Genomic DNA, 12,440 nt, shown 5'->3' on the forward strand with positions numbered 1-12,440 from the left:
AAGGCGCCAAAACAACCAACACCCCAGACTGCAGCGGGCCAGAGAAGATGAAGCCCAAACAGAAAACGGCCAAGGGCGCCCATTGGACAAAAGGCCGAGAAGCCCAGCACCACCAAGCAGGCACACAGGACCAAACCAAAAAGGAAAGAGTACAGGGCCAGCCAACAGGGAAAGGCTCAAACCCAAGGAACCAACCAAGGGCAGGACCACCCAGACCAAACTAGAACGACTGGGCCCCAGAGAGCCCAGAGGACAAGCCCCTGAAACCCCACAGACGAGCACCAGGCCCCAGGAGAGAATGGCCAGCACCAACCAAAGCTGACAGATGCCAACCAACAAGCACCGAGCGTGGGAGGTGGAGACAGAGACCGGGGCCAGTCCAAGAGGGACGGTAAAGGCACCTACATACAAAACCGGGGAAACACAAACACAACCCACGGAAAGCCACCCTGCAGGGCCCCAAGAGACAGAAGGGAGTAGGTCCGTCAGAGACCAGAACCCCTGGAGGGTCAAACCCCGCCCAAAGAGCAAGGCCCAAACAGAACCAGGGCCCACCAGGAAAAGCCAGAGCAGCAAAAGCCGACGTGACCAACCCCCAAGGCCAACAAGACCAGGGGAACCAAAGAAGAAAAAAAGAACAAGAGGGAAACCCCGTCCCAAACAACACAGTCCCAGCAGAACACCCCAACCGAAAACCCGGGGTGACAGAGCAGGAAGCCACAGCCTTTTAAGCCTACAGCACCTTGTGTTCCCAGGCAGTCTCCCATCCAGGTTCTAACCAGGCCCGACCCTGCTTAACTTCTGAGATCAGACAAGATCAGTTGCTTCCAGGGTGGTATGGCCGTAGGCCCAGAGAAGACACACACCGACCACCAGATTAGATGCGCAATGTGAGGAACTTCGATTTCCGATCGTAATCGAATCGACCCGCCATTTTGTGCTCCGCCGCCATCTTGTATTGCCATCACTCAGGCAGCACGGTGAACAAAGTCTATTCTGCTTTTTCTGCAGCCTCGTGTCAAAATACGCCTTCTGCCTCTATTTGCAAAGCTGTTGTTAGGACTGGCCGAGTACACTAATCCCTGTCTGGTTTTTCTAATCCCCGTCTCAACTATCTGTTGGTTCACAATATTCTTTTCTGACTTTATCTTATCGTCTGGCCTTCACTGTCCTCTGCTAGCATTCTCTCATTTCACAACTGTCCTCCAACACACACAAACGTATCTCGCCATCTGCAAGTTAGTTACAAATCCGTTAATAAATTAGTTTGAGGGAGGGGTGACAAACATAGTTGGAGGAGAGGTTTCTTCGAGTCATCTGACACTTTGTTTTCAAATCTCTTCTATTGGTTCTGTCCTGTTTTTCAATGTTTCTTATTGGCTCTTTCTTGTATATTCTGGATGTGTATTTGGTTAATGTATATGTTACCTATAGGGTATAAAAGTTGGCGTGCCACGGAGTGAAGTGGCAGTCTCCTGAGAACCTACCTTGTGTACTTCTGGGATAACTGTACTAGCTGCAGCTAATAAATCTGATCTTCTAACGCCTAACAGAGTGTCCCGTGTCTCTGTGTAGCTGAGCAGGAGAACCCAGGAGATTAAGGCGTACCCTGCGCCGCCAGGCCCAAAAGGTTCTGGTTCTTCAACTGGCGCCCAACACGGGGCGGCTTCAGTGGTACCGGTTCTGCCTGAAGGTCGTGAGGAACCCCGCAAGAAAGTTCTGGAGGATTCGCGAGCCACGTCAAGCGACCCCTGTATGTCGAAAGTGGTACGAAGGTCTTTTTCAGCGAGGTTACTCCTTCCTGACAGCTACTAACGAGTGCTGCCCTGACTGCCGCCCTGCCTTGGCCCTTTCTTTGGTGATGTATGGTAAGGCGAGACGATAGACGGTCCTCTGTTGGCGTGAGAAGACGTCCTTAGTTTAGTATTTCGTGGGTCGCGCCCACAATTTTTGTCCTTTGTATCTTAGTACCTCTGGTCCTTAGATTCGACTATTGCAATAGCCGAAGCCGAGGGTAAGTGCATTTGTAGTGCGTAAACTGAGTTTTACCCCCTTGAAGTTTGTGAACAGTCCGGTGATATTACGAGATGCCTGGTCTGACTAAGTTTGGAAAATGTTGTTACTTTGGTTGTAATAGGGATTCCCGGCTTGAGGACACTTGTCCTATTCCTTCGGTTGGAACTCCCACATATGAGCTCTATTCAAAACATGGTATTGGCCCCATTGCCTTTAACGAGGCGTGGACTCGATACACAAAGAAAGATGGTGTTCTAAAATGGCCAGAAAATGGTAGTTTTGATCCTGATGTGTTAGACAATTTAGAAGCAGTCTTGTTCAAAAGAAAAGCCCGGCCGGCAATGTTTGACTCTTTCCGCCTTTGGCGTAAGGAATCCAAACAAAAAGAAATTAAGCGAGCAAAACGAGATAGGAAAGCACAGGGTATGACAATTATACAGGCTGCCCAACAATTCAAAGATGATGAAATTAATAAATGCGACTGAAATTTCAGAGAGACAGCATCGTATGGCAATAGATAAATGCTATCCGGTGTTGCCTATTTCCCCTTCCGAAAACAAGAAAGATTTAGAAGAAGATCCCCTAATGTCTCATTTATTGAGGTTGCCTCCGCCCTATGCACAAGGTGCCAATGCACCCCAATTGTTACAGCCTGTTCAGCGGCCAGCGGTACCTCCGCCTGTTCCGGCTCTTCCGCATTTGCTTCCTCCAGTATTACCGCCTCTGCCAGTTTTACCATTAACTTCGACTTCTTTGCCCTCATCTCCTTATTTTCGATCTCCTTTGCCTTCTGCACCTCCCGCAATTATTGGTTCTTCTTCCATTAGCTCGCCTAATACTTTGTCTCCTATTCTCATGTCCAACTCTCCGTCTATGCGTAAGCGACTCACGGACACTGTCACTGGTATTCTATCACCTTTCTTTGAAGCTTTAAATGTGTCTCCGGCTTTTGCTCGAAGACAGTCTCGTAGTCAGTTCCCAGATTCTGAGGAAAGAGAGAGGTTGGAATCTCTTGCACAAAAATGGATCAAAAAGGGTCCCCAATACAGTGTACTCGATATTATGCCTACCTTCTCACAATGGAATGCACCCACACAAAAATATGTTTTCGATGTAATGTGCGATACTCTCATTAAAGAATGGGAGGATGCGAATTTAAATTCGGTTCCACAGGACTTGTTAGATGTTCAGGCTGACTTTGATAAAGGACTTATTGTGGGTTCTAAAGTTGAAAATGCTGTAAGGACACTTATTTCCTTTAGAAATGTATTATCCTCTCAGACTTTCCTTGATTCTGATCCGTCGGTTAAACTGACACTGAAAAATTATCCCATGAGAGAGGTTCCTCCAGTATGGAAGGAAGAGGTTGCAGCAGTAGGTGCTAATCCAGTTATTCCTGCTCATTTTCAGCGTATTTGGGTACATGTCCCCTGGAAGAGATCTGAAGTTTTGGCCCTTAAACAACTCTACCGGATCCACGTAAAAACCCTGCTGGTTATTATAAAGAATTAACACAGACAGTTGATGCTTGCATCATGAATTTAGCTGATATCGACATGTTGATGGGAAACGTAGTCCCACAGACAATATGGGCTAAGATTCGTAAGGAAAATCACGCACAGGAATTAGGTGCTACTTGGGATGTTATAACTGCCAAAGATAGAGACCAAGTGGGTGGTGCAAAGCCTGACGCTTTGATTTCAGAACTCCCTGGTAGGATTATTACATTAATGAAAACGATGATGCCTGCATTGAGAGTTAATTGGGATAAATTAGCGGCATGCAAACAAAAGAAAGATGAAAGTGTCTCTGATTTCTTCACTCGTTTCGAGGAGACATTTATTGATCACAGTGGTCACGATATGGCTACAGCGGGTGGGCAGCGATTATTTGTGGACAAATTTGTATTTAATTTGCTTCCCGAGCTGTCACACAAATTGAAAGATTCAGAAAGTTCATGGGCTGTTTCCTCGCCTGCCCAGATATTGGCTATCGCACAATATTATGAAAACAGAGATAAAGAGGAAACAGAAAAGCAAGAGAAAAAGACAAAAGAATTAAAAACGAAGGTTCTCTTGCAACAAGCTTATCCTCCTCGCTATGCCCAGCCTCAGTTACAACAGCCTCCGCAGTTTCAGAGGTTGTATCAAAAACCTGAGCCATACAATCCGCTACCTTTGTTAGGACCTAATCAATGTGCCTATTGTAGAGAAGAAGGTCATTTTAAAAATAGTTGTCCGGTTTTATTACAACGCAATGGAGCATTGTCTGTTCCACGAGGACGTGCTGGCTTCCAGTCAGCAAACAGAGGTAGAGGTCGAGGTGTGTTGACTCAAGAACAGCGTTCTCCTCCTCCTCCCAATTCTGTGAATTACTTTGATCAGCAAAATGTTAGGTCTACACAGTACTACAATGAAGACCACTATATTGAACACGGAAATGAAAGTCTTTATGCCAACTAGGACAGCCATGGACAAAGTAAGGGAGTTGTGTCGATTCAAGTAGATCAGAGTGGACCTTATGTTAACGTCACTACAATGGGTGTTTTAGAGCCATTTCTTTTAGATACTGGGGTGATGAGAAGTTCTATCATTCATTGTAAACTCCCTGTGGCACCTTTGTCTGGCTTAACAAACGTATCTGTAGGATTTTCTGGCGCCCCTGTTCGTAATCCGGTTTCTTGCCCTTTGCCTATTTCAATTGGCCCTTATGATTTGGAAGCTCCACTTCTGTTGACGAATAGTTGTGGTGAGAATCTGTTGTGTTTGGACCTATTGAAAAGAATGCATGCTACGATATATTGTTCTCCTTCTGGTGTACATCTTACTCTAGGACAGAAACTGATTTCTCCTATGTATTTGTCAAAAGATCAGTTTTCACCTGAATTGCTTTCTCTTCCGACAACACTTTGGGCCACGGGTCCGAACGATGTGAGCTGTCTTGAGATTCCACCTTATGTTGTCACTCTCAAGCCTAATGTTGAATTGCCTCGTATTCCGCAGTATTGAATTTCCACTGAAGGTGAAAAAGAGCTTTTGGAAATCATTCATGATTTAATTCAGAAGGATGTGGTTGAGGAAACGAGAGGTAACACATGCAATAGTCCTATTCTTCCTGTTCTTAAACGCACTGATCCTTCTCAGCCTCCTGTATATCGTTTCGTAATTGATCTTCGGGAGGTAAACAAAATTGTTGTACCACAATTTCCTTTCATCCCAGATATCACTGCTCTGTTGACGATGATACCTTCCACAGCGACTTGGTTCTCTGTTATTGATCTAAAGAATGCCTTCTTTAGTATTCCCATTGCCGAAGAGAGTAGGGACATTTTTGGCTTCTCTCGTGGAGGCCGAAGCTTCCGGTTTAAGCGGGCACCTCAGGGCTATTGTGAAAGTCCCTCTATTTACAGCCAAGCTTTAAAATGTCATAGTGATACTTTTTATTTGCCAACTGGTGCTGCTCTTATACAATACATGGATGACTTGTTGATCGCTGCTGATTCAGAAGATATTTGTAAAAATGTCACTGTTGCATTGTTACGCCATTTGTTTAATCTGAATCATAAGGTTTCACCTTCCAAATTACAATATGTCCGTCGAGAGGTTACCTATTTGGGTCATCTCCTATCAAAGGAGGAAAGACGATTAACCCCAGAACGAATTCAGACGATTACGCATATGTCTGTGCCATCTACACAAAGGGAAGTTCGTGCTTTTCTGGGTATTACCTCTTATTGTAGGCAGTGGATCCCTAACTTCTCTCTGTTGGCCAAGCCTTTGCTGGCACTTACTTTGAAAGATACACCTCAGCCCCTTCCTTGGACTGACGAATGTCAGAAAAGTTTTACTGACTTACATACTGCTCTGTGTTCTGCTCCTGTACTAGGTACTCCTGATTACAGTAAGCCTTTTACGCTCTATGTTCATGAGAGAGAAGGTTGTGCGTTGTCAGTTTTAACACAGCAATTTGGAGACAGCCATGTGCCTATTTTTCGGCTACGTTAGATCCCGTAGCTAAAGCATTGCCTATTGTCTCAAAGCAACAGCAGCAGCAGCAATTTCTATTTGACAGTCTGCTGGAGTGGTGTTGGATAACATTCTCATTGTCATGGTGCCACATCCAGTGGATACTTTACTGAACAGAACGAAAACGCATCATCTTACGAGTGCTCGTCTAACTGGATACGAGCTGACGCTTTTGGCTAGTCACGTACACATCAAACGATGTAATACCCTAAATCCGGCTACTCTGTTGCCCCTTCCAGATGAGAAAAGTGTTGAGGAGCAACATGATTGTTTCTTTCGTACTGAGGAAGAGACAAAAGGAAGAATTGACTTGAGAGATACGCCGCTAGAGAACCCGGATGGAACTCTATGGGTAGATGGTTCTTGTTCTAAAATGCCCAATGGAGATACAGTTTCAGCCTATGCTGTAACTATTTTACATACAGTTGTGGAAACAGCACGTATCAGACACAATTCAGCTCAAGCAGCAGAATTGATAGCTTTAATGAGAGCATGTACATTGTCAAAAGGGAAAAAAGTGAACGTGTACACCGACAGCCAATATGCCTTTGGTGTAGCGTTCAACTTTGGGCGTCTTTGGAAGGAAAGGGGATTCCTCACTTCACATGGCGCTAAAATACAACATGGTCAGTTGGTGACTGATCTTCTTGAGTCACTTGCCTTGCCCACCCAAATAGCAATTATGAAGTGTAGTGCGCACAAAAAAATTACAGATGATGTTGGCCGAGGAAATGCATTTGCAGATGAAGTAGCGAAAAAGACAGCGAGAGACGCTACAAGTCGAATGTATGTGGCGGGTCCTGCGAATTGGGTCAGAGACAGGGGGATGTATGAGAATACAGTAGAAAGTGTAAAATCGATTCAAAAAGAGGCTACAGAGAAGGAATTAAGTAGGTGGAAAGAAAGTACGGGAATGTTAGATGAGATGGGTTGTTGGGTGGAGTTATCTGAACACCAACGTTGGCTGTTACCAGATGCCTATGTACTCCCAGTGGTTACTATGGCACATGGTCCAGCCCACTTAAGTGCAAAAGGCATATGCAAGCTTCTGGCTCCAGTGTGGCAAAATGAAAGAATTCCAAAATATGCAGACAATGTAGTGAAACATTGTATTGTTTGTTTAATGTACAATCCAGGAAAGGGTACCCCAACTCCAGCGGGTCACTTTGCCCCTCCGACATATCCATTTGAGGTGTTGCAGATTGATTACATACACATGGAGCGATGCAACAACCTTAAATATATTTTGGTGGTAGTATGCACCTTTTCAAGGTGGATAGAAGCATACCCTTTAAAAGACAACACAGCCTTATCCACAGCTAAAGCTTTACTAAAAGAATTTTTCCCCCGATTTGGTTTGCCGCGCATTGTCTGGAGTGACAATGGGAGCGAATTTGTGGGCCAAGTCATGCAAAAAGTTTGTGCAGGTCTTGGTATCAAACAAAAGTTCCATGCGGCAAATCATCCACAGTCAGCGGGTTTAGTAGAATGCTACAACGGTACATTAAAGTTAAAACTAGCGAAGGTTCAAGCTAGTACAGGACTTAATTGGCCTGTTGCTTTGCCCCTGGCTCTCCTGTCCACCCGAACTGCAGTGCACTCTCGTTTGGGACTTAGCCCTTACGAAGTGGTCTTTGGGCGTCCAGCTAACGTATGGGGAGTCCCTCGCCCTAAGAAATACTCAGACTTGCCATATCCAATATTGATTGACTACTTGCATGATCTTACGACTAAATTGCGTGTTCTCCATCAACAGGTTCAGAGTGCTTTACCGGAGGCTTCCACAGACCCAGATCATTCCATCCGACCAGGTGACTGGGTCTGCACCAAGAATTTTCAAAGGACGAGAAATTTGGAGCCCAGGTGGAGAGAGCCTCGTTTGGTGCTTCTGACCACGAGAACAGCAGTCAAAGTCGAAGGAAAGAAAAACTGGATTCACGGCGTGCATTGTAAGAAAGTGCCTTTGCCTTTACCTTACGATCAATGGGTGCGTAGGGGCATTGGTGACTCTGAAAGTGAAAAAGTTCCACGATTCATACCTTTTAGCGATGCACGCCTGATTGGGACACTATCTGAGAAAGAGGACGACGACATACTACAGCAAGCTGTACCACCACATCGTCGCTTGAATACGACAAATCCAAGAACATTGTTCCACGACCAGACTGTACCTGACAAAGAACACTATAATCTAAGACCTAGACTAAAGAACATTTAAGATTTTTTTCTCTCCTGTGTAGTATTCTATCCCGGTTGCAGGGTCACGGTAGGAGTCTTGATTGTGACCTGAGTAGTGGCAATAGGCCTGCAGGACTTGCAGTGTCATAAGACGGCAGATAATCATAATTGAGTGATCGAGGAAGATTGCCGTGAGCATCCATTAGAAAGATGGAAACTACATTAGGGAAAAGAGAGAGAAAGGATAAAATGAAGAAAGAATCCTGTAAAATAATGTACAGTCGTTTCAGTATAACTTTATGTATCATTATATTATTGTGTATCCTTTTGACGTTTATAAGTTGGATTATTTATGCTCTGCAGCGAAAAGTTGTCTCTCCTTCCTCTTCGTCTTCTTCTGCAGCTACTAAATCTGATCTTCTAACGCCTAACAGAGTGTCCCGTGTCTCTGTGTAGCTGAGCAGGAGAACCCAGGAGATTAAGGCATACCCTGCGCCGCCAGGCCCAAAAGGTTCTGGTTCTGCAAATGAACCCCTCAAAGGAACAGCTACCCGACCAAGCGGCCCAGAGGACCAAGACCACAGCAAGGGAAACCCCAAGCGAGCTCCAATGCTGGCAGCAGACTAGCCAAGACCAGAAATGGTCGAAACAACAGTCCAGCCAGAGACAACCCCAAAAAGATCAGGCCGACCAACAACAGATAGGCCAGCCAAGACCCGGGGCCAACAACACGGACCCACAGAGGCCCGGAAGGGGCAGGACAGGGCCCACCGCCAGAGCTCAGAAACCCCCACCCCAAGGGGTGGGAAAGAACACCCAAAACCACACAAGCCGGAGAGGCAACAGAAGCCAGGGAGGAAGCCAAGCAGACCGCCCAGGCCCAAAAACACCACGGCCCAACACGTGTCAAGGGAGAGCAGGAGCAGGGGAGTAACCCCCAGGAAAAAAGGCAACAGAGCGCCAAGCAGAAAGGAATCCAGAGCCAAAGCCAAGCAACCTGCCCGAACAGAAGGAACCGGAGGCCCAACCCACACCAGGAGAAGGCCAAAACCGAGGAAGGCCCCAGTAGGACACCAGCCAAAGGCCAGGAAGGGCTGAAGGAGACAGAGGCACAAGCCCCCGACCCCCCCCCAACCACAGCACCAAGCACCGAGAAACCAGCAGCCAGGCAATCAGGCACCCAAAGGGGCAAGACAAACACCCGGCGATGGCACTCTGACAGAGAACAAATGGGGAGTGGCACAGAACTACAGACACCGCCAATGAGAGAGGCCCTAAAAAAAGGGAGTGAGGGGGGCACGCAGCGAGAAAGGGGGAGCCGAGGCTTCAAGGACCAGGACTACCCCACCCCGCAAGAACCAGGAGACTACCGCAGAGGGAACAGCCACCCCCAGATAGAGACCACGCCAGCCAGAGACCACAGTGAGCTAGAAGCCCCCAAAACAGCAAAGAGAACGGCACGGCCGCAGGGCCAGGAGACCAGGAAACAACCAGGCCTGAGCCTGCCAAACACCAGAGGGCAGAGGAGAACAGCTGGCAGCAGAAGCCCAGGGCCCCCGGACCACCCAGGCCAGCACAAGCAGGTCACCAACCAGTCCCGACTCACCAAAAACAATGGCCGGAGGCAGGGAGGTCAATGAAGAGGAATAAAAAAAAACACATCCAAAGGCACCAATGCAGGAGGAACAAACACCACAGCACATGACAACCCCAGGCGGACACAAAAACAGGGAAGGACCAGACACAACCCAGCACAACTGCCAAGAGCAGGACACCAAGAGGTCACACAACCCCACGACCCCCGGAATCCCAGGAAGGCACCCACCCAGGGACCCATCAGGCCAGAACAAGCGGAGGGCAGGCGCTCCCAAGGTGGTAAGTGTCAGAACACCGCACCAGGCAGCCGGAGGCAGCAACCCATCCATGTACCAACTAGGCCAGACCCTGCACAACTACTGAGACCAGACAAGAGCAGGCGCATCTAGGGAAGCAAGGCCGTAGGCAGCGAGAGGAATGCGGCACAGGAAGCGCCTTGGCGAGGAACTCGGACACATAGAAGGATGAGCCAGGAACCCGAATCGACAGCAAAGGAAAGACAGAAGACGCCAACCGCCCCAGCACCTGTCTGACCCAGGAGGACTCCAAACCAGGACCGACAAAGCCAGGAAAAAGAACCCCTGGCAATGAAGCACAGAAGGACAACCCCACCCAGGAAGAAAAAGACAACCCAAACCGCCACGCGCATGCACCCAGAGGAGGCGTGCCTGCAGACACAGAACAAGCCCCCCCAGACCCACGAAGAGGCCAACAGTATGCAGAAGGGGCATAAAACAACAGGAGAGGCGGAACAGGGCATCATAGCAGCCAGCACCAGCACAAGGGGCCAACCAGCCAATGGTGGAAACAGCCACTGCCACGCGAATAATACGCTGGGATACAAAAAAGGAACAAGCCCCCCCCTCAGCCAGGCAGGCCAAGGCTCACCACCAGGACCCACGGCAGGAAGGGAAAACAACACACTGGCCCGAAGCACCCAGGCATCCACAAAGAGACACCCAGTGGAAGAGAGTGCCAACAGCAACAAACTGAAACAAAGCCTGGTGAAAGGAGCCCATGGAATCACCACCACCCGCACCAGGGACCAAAAACGTGGGGGAGAAGCACCAGCACAGAGCCGCAGCCAGAGGACAGCACACGGGGGAAAGCAGACACCACCATGCAAAGCGACAGACACCCGGGGGGGGGACCGGGAGACAGGAAGAAGGCACCGCCACAGCCAGCCGAAGTCGAACCATTGGGATCCATGCCAGGGTAGGAGGAAGCAGACCAGCAGGAGGGATGCCAAGCACTCCTGCAAATGGAAGAGGGTCCTGTAAACAGCACGTCAGCCACAGGGTTACAAGGCTCCTAAGAACAGAATAGCACAGTGACCCATCACACCAGCTCGCAAGAACGAACCTCGAGAGGGTGGAACGCTCAGAAACCCTGCCAGGATGCAAACCAGAGACCATGTACAGATCCCTGTGGAAACTGCAGCAGTCCACCGAGCCACGAGATTCAAAGCACAAAGCCCCAGCAGCAATCACAGACCCATCCGACAGGCTGGGAGAAGAAGAGACCGCGAAGTGGCACATTTCAGGAGGGGGGGGGGGCCGGGCAACAGGAACAAGGGCCACCCCTCGGGTGCCGAAGCGCACCCTCAGGAAACATGCCAGGACTGGAGGAAAGCAGCCACAGGGAGCAGCACAAAAGCAGCAAGGAGGCCCAAAAAAGGGAAAAAAAGAAACACCGCTACATAGTAATCACTGGGGACCGGGCAACAGGAACAAGGCCCCCCACCACTGCCAGCCAGCCCAAGGCGCCCAACCAGCAACCACCCCAGAGCCGGAGAATCAGCAATTGCAGCACGTCTTCCACCCGGCCAGGCCACAGGAAGACGCGCTCAGCAAACTGGAAGAAACCGGGAGGCTGGCACCAGCCGCAAAGGGCTGGCATGGAAGAGCCAGCCAGGAACATCCCAGCCGCCCAGCAAACCCGGCAGGCGAACCAGCAGACTCCCCGCAATCACATCCAGGCAGACGAGGAGTGGAAGAAGAAAACACCACTCCAGCCCAGCAGGAGCAGCACCAGTACCTTGTCCCAAATCTGTCTGCAGACAGAAAAAAAAGAACAGATGGAATCCTGTGTAAGTACTGCTTACGTACTCCCAGTGGGAGGGACAGGGTTTGGGTCCCCAGCATTCCTCTGGTCTTTTTTAGGTCTCGCGAGCCAAAGGCTCGAAGAGACATTTTATATCTGGGCTTTTCAAAGTGCTGCCGTGGCCTAAAGCTACAGTGCACGTGAACGTGCACGCGCGCAGCGCCATGTGTCTTTCCTCCGTAGCGATCGTAATCACGATCACTTTCACTTTCGCGGGCTCCTCTGTTGCTGGCATTCCCCCCTCCCTTCTCGCCCAGCCCTTCTTGTTCTCTCTTCGTTTCCCTTTCGCTCCTCATTCTGCTTTCTATATATTTGTATTCTTTCACCTTCTGTCTCTGCCCGTTACTCTTCCTCACTCATTTCTTGTTCTGTCTAACTCACTTCTCTCCTTTCTTCATCTTGTATCTATTTCTCCACACTTCCTTGTTTGCTTTGGCTCGTGCCTTCGCAGTGCATGAAGCAGTCCTGCTGACTTCCGCCTGGTGTCGTTTTTCCTTTGAGATAGTAACTCACTGTGCTTTG

The 12,440-nt window shown here is 48.8% G+C and overlaps 1 pseudogene; it reads right to left on the reverse strand.

Annotated features, from left to right (window-relative positions):
• Positions 1–730: 730 nt before the first annotated feature.
• Positions 731–849, reverse strand: LOC146817172 (5S ribosomal RNA; annotated as a pseudogene).
• Between the last annotated feature and the right edge of the window lie 11,591 nt (positions 850–12,440).

This window comes from Triturus cristatus, chromosome 6, assembly GCF_964204655.1.
Source record: "Triturus cristatus chromosome 6, aTriCri1.1, whole genome shotgun sequence".
Classification (NCBI taxonomy): Eukaryota; Metazoa; Chordata; class Amphibia; order Caudata; family Salamandridae; genus Triturus; species Triturus cristatus.